The following is a 16,350-nucleotide window of genomic DNA, read 5'->3' as shown; positions in this document are numbered from 1 at the left end:
CAGTGCTCCACTATAGACACTTGCACTCCTAACCCTCTGGGCTCCACTTTATCTGGAGTTCTGCCCCTACCACTTCTCTGGGCAGCTCTCTCTGCCAATTCAAGTGTCTGTGGTGATCAGGGGGTCTCCCCCTGCCAGGATTCCTGAGTCCATGGTGAGAGTGGGTTGCCCCTTGCCTGTTCAACTCACCCCTTCCCCTGGAGTCACTGGGGGCCAGGAATGAGTCCAGTGCATGGTGGCCCCAAGCACGGTTCCCAGCTTCCTCCCCTTTCAGCCTAGCATCTGTGTCTCCTCTTTGTCCTCTCTCAAAGCCTTCCCTCTGAAGATCTGCTAGGAGTGCACCAGTCTTCCTGATGCCCTGGACCCTCCATGGGAGATGTTTCTCCTGACTATCTCATTGGCCATCTTGCCCCTGATTCCCCCCCTAGAGTTTTGAACTCACAAAGCCTTCTGCAATTAACTCATGCTGAATTGCAAGCAATTAGGCAATTACAGTTCAGGTTTTCCTACCCTGGCACTGGTTCCCTTGGAGGTTTCTGCTTGTAGATTTCTGCTCTGGTAAGTTGTGATTCTCTGTATCCACTTGTCTGTCTCTCCAATTTTTGGAGCAGTGGTTTGCCCTGTGACCTCACTTTTCTGATGGCTCTATGAAGAGTTGTTGATTTTTCAGTTTGTTCTAGTTTTTACTTGTTAGGATTGAGTTACAACTTCTAAGCTCCTTAACTGTCAGCCAAAATTTGATATTGTTGGGGAGATGTTTTAAAATGATGATTCTTAAACAGTTAATAAATACAGTTTTTAATTGGTGGTTAATAAACCAATATCTTGCTCATAATATAAGTGAATGAATGAATCAATATTTTTGCATCAGTTATGATAATTTGTTGCAGATTTCATGTCTTTCACTACATTGTAGTATCCAGAGTGCCACTGCCATGTTTTGATCAGCTTTATGTTCCAATGTATTCAGAATTGTGCCTGGCATTTCAGACCCATAAAATATTGTTTGAACAGATTGTGAGACTGAGAGAGGGGATTAAAATATAGTTGCAAAGTAAGAAGAAAACAGTTCATTGAAGAGATTTTTATTGAGTGCCTACTGTGTGCCAAGCACTTGTCTGGGTACTGGTGGTAGAGTAGTCACAAAACAAAGATTCCTATCCCCAGGGAGCAAATATTCCAACAGAAGAAGGGAAAATAATGAAACTTAACAAATAGCTTAATTATATAGTATGTTAGAAAGTGGTGAGTGCTAAGGTCAAAAGAAAAAAGTACAGTGGGTAAAGGGAAATTGGAATGCTGGAGTTGGTAAGATTGGGGTTGCTTAGATTAGGCCTTATTGAGAAGGTTATTGGTTATTCAAAGCACAAGAAACATCTTCTACAAAGATCCTGAGGCAAGATCATGTCTCAAATGTTTGAGGAACAGCAAGGGGGCTCATGTGGCATTAGAGAGTTAATGAGAGGGAGAAGAAGATGAGATTATGTAGATAATCGTAAGAATAGTATACTCTTTCCCCCCATATATGTTGAGTTTGCTTTGTTAAAAAGTCTATTTCTGGACTTTATATACTGTTACATTAATCTATTTGTCTATCTTTATGCCAGTACCATACTACCTTACTTATTGTAGCTTTTTATTGAGTGTTGAAATCAGGTAGTGTTAGTTCCCAAATTTGTTCTTCTTTTTCAGTTGTTTTGGCTATTCTAGGACCTTCGTATTTCCAATATGGATTTTAGAATCACCTTGTCAATTTCTACAAAAAATGCCTGCTGGGAATTTACGAGAATTGTTATCTTAACAATATTGAGTTGTCTGATCCAGATATGAGTGTATTTCTCTGTTTATTTCGGTCTTTGTTAATATCTCTCAGCAATGTTATTTAGTTTTTAGTCCTCTAGTCTTTCCCATCTTTGGTCAGATTTATTCCTATATATTTCATATTTTTTATGGTATTGTTTTTTAAGTTTCAGTTTCCAATGGTTTTTTGCTAGTATATAGAAACAATTGATTTTTGCATATTACTGTTGAATACTACAACTTGTTTGTATTTGTAAAACTCAAGCTTGCTAAATTCATCTATTGTATTAGCTTTTAAAAAATGTATTGGGACTTTTACACAGATGATCACATCATCATCTACAAATAGACAGTTTTACCTCTTTCTTTCCAAGCTGTATGCCTTTAATTTTGTTTATCTTATCTGCTTGCACTGGCTGTAAACTTCAGTATTATGTTGAATAAGGGTGGTGAGAGCAGATGTCCTTGTCTTGTTCCTGATCTTAGAGGGAAAGCACTCAATCTTTCACCATTAAGTGTGATGTTAACTAAGTTTTTTGGTAGTACCCTTTATTAATCGAGGACACTTTCTTCTTATCCTATGTTGCTGAGAGTTTTTATCAGAAATGAAATTTGGTTTTTGTCAATAGCTTTTTCTGTCGAAGATGATCATGTGGTTTTTCTATTTTAGGTAGCTAATTGTATCAGTCAGGTTTCCCTAGAGGGACAGAATTAATAAGATAGATGTGTATGTAAAGGGGAGTTTATTAAGGAGTACTGACGCAATCACAAGGTAAAGTCCTACAAAAGACCATCTGCAAACTGAGGAGCAAGGAAGCCGGTACGAATCCCAAAATCTTAAAAGTAGGGATGCCAACAGTACAGTCTTCATTCTGTGGCTGAAGACCTGAGAGCCTCTGGCAAACCACTGGTGTAAGTCCAAGAGTCCAAAAGCTAAAGAACTTGGAGTCTGATGTTTGAGGGCAGGAAGCATCCAGCACTTGAGAAAGGTGAGAGCTGGAAGACTCAGCTAGTCTGCTCTTCCATCGTTTCCTGCCTGCTTTATTCTAGCTGCACTGGCAGCTGATTAAATGGTGCCCATCTAGAATGAGGTTGGGTCTGCCTCTCCCAGTTCATTGATTCAAATGTTAATTTCCTTTGGCAACACCCTCACAGACACACCCAGGAACAATACTTTACATCCTTCAATTCAATCAAGTTGACACCCAATATTAACCACCACACTAGTATAGTGAATTATATTGATTGATTTTTGAATCAATTGTTTCCTGAGAGAAACCCCACTTGGTCATAGTACATTAACCTTTTTATATATTATATATTGGAGTTTTAAAATTTTGCTTAGAATCTTTGCATGTATGTTTAAAAGAGGTTGATCTATAGTTTTCTTTTCTTGTAATGTCTGGTTTTAGTATTAGGGTAATGCTGGCCTCATGGAATGAGGTTAGAGAACTATTTCTTCATTTACAATTTATTGGAAGAGTTTGTGTAGAATTGGTATTATTTCTACCTTAACTTTACTAGTGAAGATATCTGGGTCTAGAGATTTTTTTTTGGTGAGAAGGTATTTAAGTACTAATTACATTTCTTTGATAGATATTAGGTAATTTATCAAATCTATCGAAGTTCTTCTTGAGTGAACTGTGATACATTGACAAACAAGGAATTTGTCCATTTGACCTATATTGTCATTTTTTTGGACACAAAATTGTTCATTTTGTATTCCATTGTTATCCTTTTAATTCTAGAGCATTTGTGATGATGCCACGTTTCATTTTTATAATTAGCAATTGGTGTGTTCTCTCTTTTTTCCTGATTAGTATAACTAGAGGTTTGTTAATTTATTGAACCTGTCAAAGAGCCAACTTTTGGTTTCATTAATTTTCTCTATTGGTTCTATCTATTCCTTTGATTTCTGCTTTAATCTTTATTATTTCATGTCTTCTTACGATTTTCAGTTTAATTTGCTCTTCTTTCTCTAGTTTCATGTGGTGGAAGCTGACGTTATTGATTTGAGAACTTTACTTTTTTCCATTCCAGACATTTAATACTATAGAAATTTCCCTAAGTACTGTGTTAGCAGCATCTCACAAATTCTAATATGTTGAATTTTAGTTTTCAAATTTGGTTGAAGATATCTTTGGTTTTCCTCTTTGATTTTTTGCTTTGACTAATGGATTATTTAGAAGTGTGTCTTTAGTTTTCAAATATTTAAGAATTTTCCAGATAACTTTTTTTTTTTTTTTTTTTTTTTTTTTTGAGATGGGGCCTCACTCTGTCACCCAGGCTAGAGTGTGGTGGTGCGATCACAGCTCACTGTAGCCTCAACTGCTGCCTGGGCTCAAGGGATCCTCCTGCCTCAGCCCCACAAGTAGCTGGGACCACAGGTGTGTGCCACCATGCCTGGCTAATTTTTAAAAATTATTTGTAGAGACAAGATCTTGCTATGTTGCCCAGGATGGTCTCAAACTCCTGACCTCAAGTGATCCTCCCACCTCAGATTCTCAAAGTGCTGGGATTACAGGCATGAGCCACTATGCCTGGCCCAGCTAACTTTCAGTTATTCATTTCTCACTTAATTCTTTGTTGTCACAGAACACATTCTGTGTGACTTGAATGCATTTAAATTTGAGTCTTGTTTCATGGCCTTTCTTGATTTATGTGTATAATTGAAGATAATATGTATTTTGCTGCTGTTGGTTGGGGTGTTCTATAAATGTCAATAAGTTCAATTTGTTTGATAGTGTTTTTCAAATCTACTATATCTTTACTGATTTTCCTTTTACTTGTTTTATCAATTATTGCGAGATGTGTATTGAAATATCTGACCATAATTGTGTATTTATGTATTTCCCTTTGCAACTTTATCATTTTTTGCTTAATGTATTTTGAAGCTCTGCTATTAAGTATGCAAACATTTAGATTGCTATGCCTTCTTGATAAATTGACGCTTTTATCATTAAGAAATGTCCTTTTTTATTTCCGACAATATTTTTGCTCTGAAATCTATCGTGTCTGGAACTAGTATAGCCCTCCTAATTTTTTTTTTTTCCTGGTCTAGTGTTCTGTCTGTTTCCATTTGTGATGGCTAATTTTATGTGTCAATTTGGCTAGGCTATGGTGCCCAGTTATTTGGTCAAACACTAGTCTAGATGGTGCTGTGAAGGTACTTTTTAGATATGATTAACATATACATTAGTTGACTTTAAGTAAAGCAGATTACCCTCCATAATATAGGTGAGCTTCATCCAATCAGCTAAAGATGTTAAAAGCAAAAACTGAAGTTTCCTGAAGAAGAAATTCTGCTTCAAGACTGTATTGTAGAAATCCTTCCTGAATTTTCAGCCTGCTGGCCTGCTCTATGGATTTTGAACTTGCCATCCCCCAAAATCATGCGAGCCAATTCTTTAATATCAATCTCTCTATGTATCTATGTATATATACAAATGTATATATATAATATGTATAATCATTTATATCTTATTTTTTGACATACTATCTTTTTACTTTTAAGCTGTTAGTCTCTTTATATTTTAGTTGCATTACTTGTAGGCAGAAATAGTTGGGTCTTGTTTTTTAATCCAATCTGGCAATCTCTGCTTTTTAACTGGGGTGTTTAGAATATTTACATTTAATGTGCATATTGGTATGGTTGAATTTGTTTGTAATTTTGCTATTTTTCTATTTGTCCCATCTATTCTTTGTTTTTCTTTCCCTCTTTTCCTGCCTTCTTTTATATTAATTATTTTTTATAATTTCATTTAATATATTTTTTTAAATTTTAGCTACAATTGTTAATTTTGCTATTTTAATACTTGCTTTACTGATTATGGTGTAATATATTCCTTCTTAATATTTTATACTGGTAATGAGTTTCTCAGGAGTTTTTAGCTGCCCAGTCTTGAAGTATAAGCCTCAGGATATTACATATACTAACACATTGGCAGGGTTTGTGAGTAAACAAGAGACATCAATGGAAGAAATGTGTAATTACAACTTTTTTTAGAAAAAAAGAAAGAATAAGGACTTTGAATATTGAGGAATTCAGGTACTAGGTGCAGAAGATGAAAAAATGAGAAAGACCCAGCCCTAAATGTAGGAAGTTACTAATACAGTGGAAGATGCTTAAATGAAAGCAAATAATTATAAATCAATATGGCAAATATCATTATAAGCCAGGTGTCTCTTATATAGTCCCATTCTCAAAAATACCCAACTCCCCATGCTCTTTGACTCTATATATTGCCTAATACCATTGGAAACATGCTCCCAAAGGTTTTCCAGAAATCCCAAGTGTGCTATTCCTTTCTGGGAGTCAGTGGGTAATGTAGTTTGCTCCTAGGATCACAAGTGATTGCATTAGGATTTGACTCCTGGCCTTATCTGAGGCAAAAATATTTTTTCTTCTAGTAATTGGGGTACAGTATATCTAGGTATTTAGATACTATGATAGGAAGTACATTTATGGGCAATTGAAGCCGCCATTTCCAGTATGTGTACAACAATCTGAAAAAACAGGTCTGCACAGGTACCTATCCTTGTCTTATAATATTTTGCCTAAGACCTCCAGTGGAAGTGGTAGTAGTAGTGATCATTTTTGTCTTGGTCATGACATTAAAATAAATGTTTCTACTGTGTCAACTAGTTTCTGGTGAATACCTTCAATCAATTTAACACTGAAAAATCAATTATAAACATAGAATGTTGTTAAATAACTTTAAAAAATATGTTGAGATGATCAAATGGTCTTCTTTGCATATAGGTTTTGAATAAAATTAGTATATTGTTTTCGTTCTGTATTATCCTTATTCGATATTGGAATAATAATTAACCTACCTTCTTTGAAAGAGATGGGACAATTTCTCATTTTATGTGCTCTGTAAATCTTTCTTGGCTTAGTGGTTTGTTTTAGTAGTAAATATTTTAGTACTTTACATGATTTTATATGGTTATTTTATTAAGTTTTCAAAAAATTTCAAAAATATTATCTAGGTCTTTAAATGTCTTCGTTGAGATACAATTCGGGTATCATAAAATTCACTTATGTAAATAATATAATTTAATGGTTTTAGTATATTCAGAGTTGTATACTGTCATGGGTTGAATAGTGTCCCCCCCAAAAGATAGATTCATCTAGAATCTCAGAATATGACCTTATTTGGAGTAAGAACCTTTGCAGATCAAACTAAGATAAGAATCTTAAGATAAGATTATGCTGGACCGGGCTCTGCTTCTAGTTAGCCCACCTACAGCTTCCTCACACGGATAGCCTTCAATCTGGGGAGCTTCTGAGCCCTTGCTAGAGTGCAAGTGATGGCGGCTGACTCACTTGCTCTAAGAAGCCCTGAATAAATAGACCTTGCCTGTTTTCGTTTCGTTGATTTTTATTTATTTCCACAGAAGTGTGTGCGTCTGAATGCCACTCCTGAATAGAAATGTACTAAAGTCATCATTGATAATTACGTGGAATTTGTAGATTCTGTCTAAAGAGATAATGAGTTAAGGTTAAATAAAGAGATAAAATATAAGATACATTTTGTACAATTATAATTATTTTATCAGATGTTTTCAGCTGCAAATTACTGGAAAAAAACCTCAGTTTAAAAAATGAGTGGTTTTTTTTTTCCTTCATAAGAGGGCCTGCTTCTTCCCATGTGTTCTCTTTCAGATCAATGAGGAAAAACCTTCCTCCTTATATCTTCTTCTTATGTTTCATTTGGTCAGAAGGGTATAGACTGGGAAGAGAAATAGGACCATGCTGCTTGACTTAAACCAATTATGAGTTATGCCTCTGGTGCTGAAAGAAAAGGTCCAATTTATGGTAGCAGCAAATATGATAAAATACTCAGAAATAAATTTAACAAGAAATGTAGAAGCCTCATAAAAAGAAAAATTTTAAAAGCTGTTGAGGGAAACGAAAGAAGACTTGGACAAATGGAAAGGCATACTTTGTTTTTGGACATAAAGACTCAATTTCACAAAGATATAAATTTTATACATAACCTATAAATTTAATGTAACTTCAAAGGAAATGCTAAAAGAATTATTAACACTAGCAAAGAAATTCTAATGATTAGATGGGAGAAAAGACATGAAAGAATAACCAGAACAAATTCTAAAATTCAACAACTAACTTTTTCTAGAAGAGGAGTGGTCATCGGTACTGAGAATCAGTTGTCCCTTCACTGGACAGAATTTCCATGACTATGGAAAATATCATTTGCGTTGCTCTTGGTTATCTATAATTTATGGAGTAAAACAGCTCAAAGACATGGAAAGGCTGAGATAACCTGGATAAATGAGCTAGACAAACACCCACTATCTTTTTTTGTCCATTTCCAAGCATTCATGATTTTTTCTGACAATATTCCCTGACCCCTGCCTTGTGATTATAATAATTATAAAAAAGAGAGAGAAAAAATTATTTTGTGATTGAAATAATCCTGACATTAGATTTGGCTCGATTATTAATTATGGGTAAAGGAAGAATGTTAATTTACTGCTTAGGTTTCTTTAAATTTGCTTTACCAAATCAAGAGCCATACAGTATTGAAGCATGACAAAATTAAGTTCTTTTTGGAAGTTCTTAAAATGAATCTTACATTGGGCTTTTCTTTTACTTTTTCTTTGAAACGGTGTCTCACCCAGGCTGGAGTGCAGTGGCACGATCTCGACTCACTGCAACCTCTGCCTCCCAGGTTCATGCGATTCTCCTGCCTCAACCTCCCAAGTAGCTGGGATTACAGGCATCCACCACCATGCCCAGCTAATTTTTGTATTTTATTAGAGATGGGGTTTTGCCATGTTGACCAGGCTGGGTTTGAACTCCTGACCTCAGGTGATCCACCCACCTAGACCTCGCAAAGTGCTGGGATTACAGGGATGAGCCACTGTGCCCAGCCCTCACATTGGGCTTTTAAAAGCCTCTTTTATTTGTGATCTTGAAGCTAGGAAAGCAAACCCAACAAACCCTACCCAATATCACCTGTAATATCTATAAATGTGTGGGAATTTCTCTCTTCTTGAGGTACTCCCAATACCCTAAAACTTCTGGTCAGCCAGGAAGAGACCTTCTTCACATCTGTAAGGCCAAGGCACCCTGTAAGCCAGGGAATAACTGGTTTTCCTAAGAAAGTTTTGTAAGGCACTAAGTTTCTGAGTTTCTGAATATATTCTTAATATATTTCTGAGATTCTTAATATATTTCTGGATTTTTAATATATTTTTGAGTTTTTGTAAAAGTAATTTATTTAAGTATAGCACATTTAAAACATTTGAAGTTCATTTTTCTTTTTCTTTCTTTTTTTTTTCTTTTCTTTTTTTTTTTTTTTTTGAGACAGGGTTTTGCTCTGTTGCCCAGGCTGCAGTGCAGTGGTGTAATCTTGGCTCACTGCAACCTCCACCTCCTAGGTTCAAGCAATTCTCATGCTTCAGCTACCGAGTAGCTGGGATTATAGGCGTGCACCACTCTACCCGGCTGATTTTTAAATTTTTAGTAGAGACGGGGTTTCAGCATATTGGCCAGGCTGGTCTTGAACTCCTGAACCTCATGTGATCTGTCTGCCTCAGCCTCCCAAAGTGCTGGGATGAAGTTCACTTTTCTGATTTTTTGAGAGTATTGGGAATATCCCATCTTTATAAGCACTTATTTATCTCTTATGTAAATCAATCCAAAAAACACCCCTTTAATTTAAGAGACTTCATAATGTAATTTTTTGATACCCCTGGGAGATAGGAAAATATCCAGTTACAAAGAAAGGTACAATCTTTTGTGAGTTATGACACATAGATGTACATATACATAGTGAGCTTAAAGCTTCAGTTCTGTGTTAGCCACAGGTCAAGAGTTGATACAGAAATACCAAAACACCCTGAAGTAGACATCAAAGAGCTGTTCTCCTTTCTGGTGAGCTTGAAATTCTTGATTGGTTTTTCTCAAAAGAGACAAATAGATAAAAAAGACGAATCAAATTATACATGTTCACTTCACTCAAGGGAAAAATAGATAAGGCCAGGTGCAGTGGCAGGCACCTACAGTCCCAGGCTTGATGGTTGCTAGAGCCCAAGAGTTTGAGGTCAGCCTGGGCAACATAGTGAGACGCTCTGAAAAAAAAATAAAAAGAAAGAAAACAGATACCTATAATCTATTAACCCAGTTTTGGAGACCACCAAATGGTCATACATTAAAATCAATTTCCTAATCTTTTCTGACACCAATCCAATGGGAAATAATTTATCAACCATAAATGAAACAGATATACATAAACAGATAGTAGAAAGGAAGAGAAACCAGAGAAATGGAGAGTTAGCAAAGTTAAACTTCTTTTGTCACTTGGCATTTATCTCCAGGAGCTAAGAAAATATGTGCCTGGACTCAAGCCACTTACTGGATACACTTTCCTGGCAATGTAGCTTACTTACCTCTGTCAGGTGAATTCACTGGGCATTTTGGTAGATCTCCAAAAAGATAATTTTTTAAAAAGGTAAAATAATAACTCCAGTACACATGTAAAATGAACAAGTGTCTGAGATTTTACTTAACCCATTTGTTAATGAAGGAACCAGTAAGATATCACAACCAGTTTCTTATTTTCAGTAATTAAAATATGACATTATAAAGCCATTGTCATATAATGATATTATAAAACCACTATCATGTTATAAAGCCATTGTCAAATGATATTATAAAGCCATTGTCTATGATATCATAAAGCCATTGTCATCGGCAAAAAATGATAAGAAAAAATATTGTAGAGGTATGTCGGGTAGTTAATTACTAAAAACATTTATAATGTAATGACATTATGGTATTTGTTAACTTAAAACTTTTTTTGCATTGTTACTTTTTATGAATACAAAATTTTGTATTCATAATTTTATATTATTTTCTTTTAATAATCCTTCTCCCTAAATTGTATAAGCTTCAGTCTTCACAAAACCTCCTAATAACAGGGAAGGTCATCTGTGGAAGTGGAGGTGGAGGTGGAGGTGGGTGTGAAGGGGAGTATGGTGCAGGTTCCTGTTTCAGGATTTAGAGAGTGGAAAAAGTTTGGAGTAATGATGGTAGAACTAGGCTGGAGAGTCAACCAAGGAAAAGAGTGAAGTGGAGGAGACCTGTCAGGGAGTTCAGCTGAGGTTGAGCAGTGCATCTTTTTTTTTTTTTTTTTTGAGATGGAGTCTCATTTTGTCACCCAGGCTGGAGTGCAATGGCACAATCTGAGCTCACTGCAACCTCTGCTTCCCGGGTTCAAGCGATTCTCCTGCCTCAGCCTCCAGGGTAGCTGGAATTACAGGCATGCGCCATCACACCCAGCTAATTTTTGTATTTTTAGTAGAGATGGCGTTTCACCATGTTAGCTAGGCTGGTCCCGAACTCCTGACCTCAAGTGATCTGCCCGCCTCGGCCTTCTAAAGTGCTGGGATTACAAGAGTGAGCCACCTGGCCTGCATCTTCATTTCTGATGTGAAGAACATGGGGTGGGGACTCTCTCCTAAATAGCACGGTACCATTTATATTTTGGGTGAGCAGTGAAGATTTGGGAAGATCAGTGTGAGATTCAAGATTTTAAAAATGACTCTGACAGGTGAGGGAATAGTTAATGTCTCTGGCAGAATCTCATTAATCCTTTGATGACTTACTAACATGTGATGTCCCTTTTCATTGGGTCTTTACCTTGTCCACCACTGATTTATCTCTTGTTGACACACCTACCCTTATGGTGTTGAGATTCACACATATGTATGCATAGCCTCCTCCATAGGGTCAGATCTCCTTTCCCTCTTGGGGTGGTGTGAAGGCAGACTTACGGTCTTGCCTCAATTAGTGTTCTTAATTATATCTCAGTAGTTGGGGCAGCTTCTCTTTACTTGGGCTGTATTTCATTAAATGTTTGGCCGCAGAACTGAAGTGTGGATGCTGGTGAGTGGAGAGGAAACAGAGGGTGACCTGGCTTTTGCTTTGGGGCAGGCCTTTCCCTAACATCTAGGAAACTTAACACTGTGGATGGCCAAGTGGATAAGTAGTCTCTGAAATCAGTGGGGAGCTGCTGCTTCAACAATGCAGCCAATGAATGCTGATGGCCGAACTCACAATTCACCCTATTACTAACACATCACTCGATAAGGTAAACTGACTGTTTAGGATGGCTGGGGCACAGGAGAAATTATATAAATGTTGATTAATTTGAGGCTTCCTTCCAACTCTCTTTGTAATATCTTGTTTCCTTTACTAGCGAGTTCGGAACATAAGCTACTCTTCACAGTAAACACAGGCCCATGAAAACTTGACAGAAAAGGAGTGGAGGATGTGAACTGGATAGATATGGGATAAAGTAATAAAAGGTAGTTAACATTTAGTCAGCGGTTAATGTGTGCCAGACATTGTAATAACTCGCATATCCAATTAATATCTGTCTATTGCCACTGTCTATTTTCACAATAGCACAAGGCAGATACTATTTTATCTCCATTTTATACAAGAGAAAACTGAGTCTTAGAGAAACTTACTTGTCAGTGTCACACAGTTAGTAAGTGTCAGAGCCAGGATGCAAACCTAAGTATGTCTGAACTCTGAATTCCATGCTTTTTATTCCCATGAGATGCTGAGAGCTCAGTAGATAAAGGTGAGAGTGGGAGGTTATGGGTAGAGAACAGCAGTAGGTTTGAGAAAGAATAAGTGGTCATCAGAGGGGTAAAGCAACAAGTATCTCTTCTGGTGACAGTTTGAAACTACATTGCAAATAATTTGTGTTACTAATAATTTGTTGTTACTAATAATGGAATATTTGTGAGTGACTTACATAAAAATAAATTGGAGAAAATTCAGTATCACTCTTAACTGGATTCTAATGTGTTTCTCTTTAAGTGAGAGGGAAGGAAGTTGAATTACAGATGGTTAACTCCCACCTGTATGTCCTGTGCTGGTGAAGTGATACCAGGTGTGCATCAAGTGTTATGAGAATGAGGTGGAAACAAGGTAAGAATCACCAGACTGAGGACGTTATGCGTGGAGGATGTTGCAGTTCTCATGAATGTTGCTCCCAAATCTCTTCTCCTTTGGCTCCTAGGGTCTTTGAATAGAGGTGAGGGGAGCAAATCTCTACTAAAGTAGACACAGAGATCAGAAGAAACCAGGTCAAAGCTGCTTCCCACCAAGCTGTGTGGTCCCGGGTAAGTCACAGCATTTTTCAGCCTTAGTTCCCCTATCTGTAAAATGCAAGGTGTATATGTGGTATACCTTTTTGACAGGCTTATTGTAAGAATTGAATGAGATTGTTCGTTTAGCTGTGATTACTATTTTGAGAGGTTTGATAGCAAGCAAAACCTCTAGTCTTGGTGGGCCGAAGACCCTGGAAGATGGCATCCTAAGAGCAAATTGAAGCCTGTAACTCCTAAGACTTTCCCCCATCCCTCCCACATAAACTCTCAGTGACCCCACCACCCCCTCCACTGACAAAGACCCTGCCTCTCAAGTGCTTGAACACAACAATCTCCAAACAAACTATTAGGAAAACTTTTAGAGGAGTGAAGACCCCTGACAGGACTGGGCCCATTTTTGGTAACGTGTTGTTGGGATGTTTGAGAATTAGTTTTGAAAGTCATTACTTTTCCCCTAAATGGAATTTTTCCTGGAAGGCCATAAAAATAGAAGAGATTAAAATTTTTACTAGGTTGATCAGGTTACGCACATCCTCTGGCCCAATATATCACAAACAAGAAAACAATAAAAAACATTCATACAGTCTTTTAAGCCAGGGGTCACCTCAACACATCATAAAACATTAGTTCATGACAAGTGAGAGATTGGAATCAGCTGTCCCCATAAACTAGTGCTCATTTGCAGCCTGTGCTTTCAGAGCAGGAGAAAACTTGAAGGGCATGTGGGATTGCACAAATAGGCCTTGTGAACCAGCGAGAACATACTCCCGCCCCAGCCTCTCCCTCCAGACTGCTTGGCTGTTCCAGTGCCCTCCTACCAAGGAAAATTGGATTTTAGTTTGCTTATGACTGCTCTGAACATGTCAGGCCCCATCTGTTCCTGAAGGCATGGAAGATACAGGCATGACATTTTACCCAGAGCCTGAAACCATTAAAATTCAGTCTTTGAAAAGATAAAACTGAAAGAATGATGTTATCAATAAAAACAATGATTTCCTTTGATGGAAGTTGAACAATTCGGTTGGTGACAATATTTCAGATGTCATTTAAGTTTATTAACTTTTATTCGCATTTCATCCCCTGTGACTGGCTGGGGAGCAGGGTGGAGAGGGATCTTGCTTCCATTGCACCTGACACTCCACTTTGCCCATATTTTATCACAGGATTTGCCATTGACTTGTCTCCCCCATCCAGGCTGTAAATCTACTAAGTGACTCATATATTAGGGTTCAATAAATGTTTGCCTTAATATCCTTGACCTGAATGGGCTCATTAATTCCCCTAGATTTAAAAATCATCCTTTCATTGATATACTTTCATCCCAAGTTATGTTACCTCTCCTTGGCAGTTATCTACTTTACATATTCATGAATCTCTCACAGAAATCTGAAAGTCAAAATATATCTCAAATTCTTCTATTTTGCTTCATTACCTTAGTCCATGCCGGCATCATCTATCATCTGGACATTATAATAGGCTCCGAAATGATCTTGTTTGCAATCTTTTCCCCCACCAACCCATTCTCCCATTCTCTACATAATAGTCTTTTTTTTTTTTCTGCATCCACACTCTCCTTCACTTCTTACCTCCCTGTATTAGTTTTAAGCAAATTTTTTATCCAGAACTATTAATACATGTGTGTATGTGTAGTAGATTATATAATATGCAGTTATATACTATAGGTACATATATACACATATATGTACAGACACAAATATACACACTCCTTTTTTGCTAAACATAACCACAATGGTGTTATCATACTTAAAAATGTAATGCTTTAAAATATCAAATATTTTTGAGTCAGTGTTCAGGTTCTCAATTATATTACAAATAGCATAGTTTTGACAGTTTTTAAAATATCAAGATTTGAATAAGATCAATGCATTGTGATTCATTATGTTTCATAAATCTATTTTAATATATAAGTCCTCCCAACCTTGTTTTTTTCCATTACAATTTATTTGTTAAGGAACTGAATTTTTTCTCCTGAATGTCTCATACCCTGGAGTTTGCTTATCACATCTCTATAGTATATTTTAATGTGTCCCTTTGTCCTCAGCATTTCTTATAGATTTGTTGATGGCTTCAGAGGCTAGATTTAGAGAGGCTTAATTCAGGTTTGATTTTTTTTGAGGGAGTGACTACTTCATAGGTGGCATTGTATTCTCCCATGCTGATGCCTGGATATCCCTCACTTAGTGATATTAGCAGATATTAATTAGATGCCTAGATGCATTACTTCATAGGTTGTTATAAAACAGTGATATTCAGATTTTTTTATTCTTTCTTTGTTAATCAGATGGATTATTATACCTCTAAAAAAAAATATCCTCTCATCTACTATTTGGAAAGCAATGTTACTAAAATGAAAATAGAATACTCTGGGTTTGGTAATAACCCTCCCTCTAAAGACAACTAAAAAGCTGGGCAGAAAAAAAAGTCTTAAAAGGAACAATAAGGAAAAACAATAGTGAAGAAATGAAATTGTGATCAGCTTGAGAAAGATAGGCAGCCTCAGTTGCTTCTGCCCAGGTGGTGTTCAAAGATTGGGACTAGGTTACGCTTTTGGCAGGTTAGTGTAGGAAGGAGATAAAAGTTGGAGGCAGGAGGTTAAGACCCTGGAGGACTTCACCATTTGAAAATATTTTTATGCTGGGTACATGTTCCTATTCTAGTGAAAAGGATGAAAAGTAGAGTCACACACTACCATGACAGGGCCAAGGATGAGAATCCTGTGCCCTGTAATGGTGGGAAAATTTTGGAAACACTCCTTGCTCAGGACTCAGATCTCAAAGGGATATTGCTAAGTGTTTGTGTCCTCATCCCAATTTATATGTTGAAATCTTGACTCCAAATCCACCACATTTGATGGTATTAGAAGGCGGATGTATTAGTTCATTCTTGCACTGCTATAAAGAAATACCCAAGACTGGGTCATTTATAAAGAAAAGAGGCTTGATTGGTTCATGGTTCTGCAGGCTGTACAGGAAGCATGATGCTGGCATCTGCTTGGCTTCTGGGGAGACCTCAGGAAACTTACAATCATGGCAGAAGGCAAAGGGGGAGCAGTCATCTTACGTGGTGGGAGCAGGAGCAAGAGAACATGAGGGGGAAGTGCTACACACTTTTAAACAAGCAGATCCCATGATAACTCACTCACTATCATGAGAACAGTACCAAAAGGATGGTGCTAAACCATTCATGAGAAACCAACCCCATGATCCAATCACCTCCCACCAGTTCCCATCACCAACACTGGGGATTACAATTTGACATAAGATTTGGGTGGGGACAAAGATCTAAACCATATCTATCAGTGGAGCTGTTGGGAGGTAATTAGGTCATATGGGTGGAAAGGGATTAATGGGTGGAAGGAAAGGGATTAATGCC

The 16,350-nt window shown here is 37.0% G+C and overlaps 1 protein-coding gene across 9 annotated transcripts in view; it reads left to right on the top strand.

Moving 5' to 3' along the window:
* The window catches only part of SRD5A2 (steroid 5 alpha-reductase 2), a 284,751-nt gene that overhangs the window by 24,124 nt on the left and 244,277 nt on the right, over nt 1–16,350 (top strand). For 8 of the 9 annotated variants that reach the window (XR_012095253.1, XR_012095257.1, XR_012095254.1 and 5 more), the window contains 2 exons: nt 12,665–12,775; nt 12,867–12,969. The gene's annotated coding sequence lies outside the window, so the exon portion shown is untranslated. The remainder of the gene's footprint in view (nt 1–12,664; nt 12,776–12,866; nt 12,970–16,350) is intronic. The other variant, XR_012095258.1, reaches the window with a different exon arrangement.

The sequence above is a fragment of the Chlorocebus sabaeus genome, chromosome 14, assembly GCF_047675955.1.
Source record: "Chlorocebus sabaeus isolate Y175 chromosome 14, mChlSab1.0.hap1, whole genome shotgun sequence".
NCBI lineage: Eukaryota > Metazoa > Chordata > Mammalia > Primates > Cercopithecidae > Chlorocebus > Chlorocebus sabaeus.
Note: the sequence above shows the minus strand (reverse complement) of the source record. Positions and strands in the feature narration are given on the sequence as shown.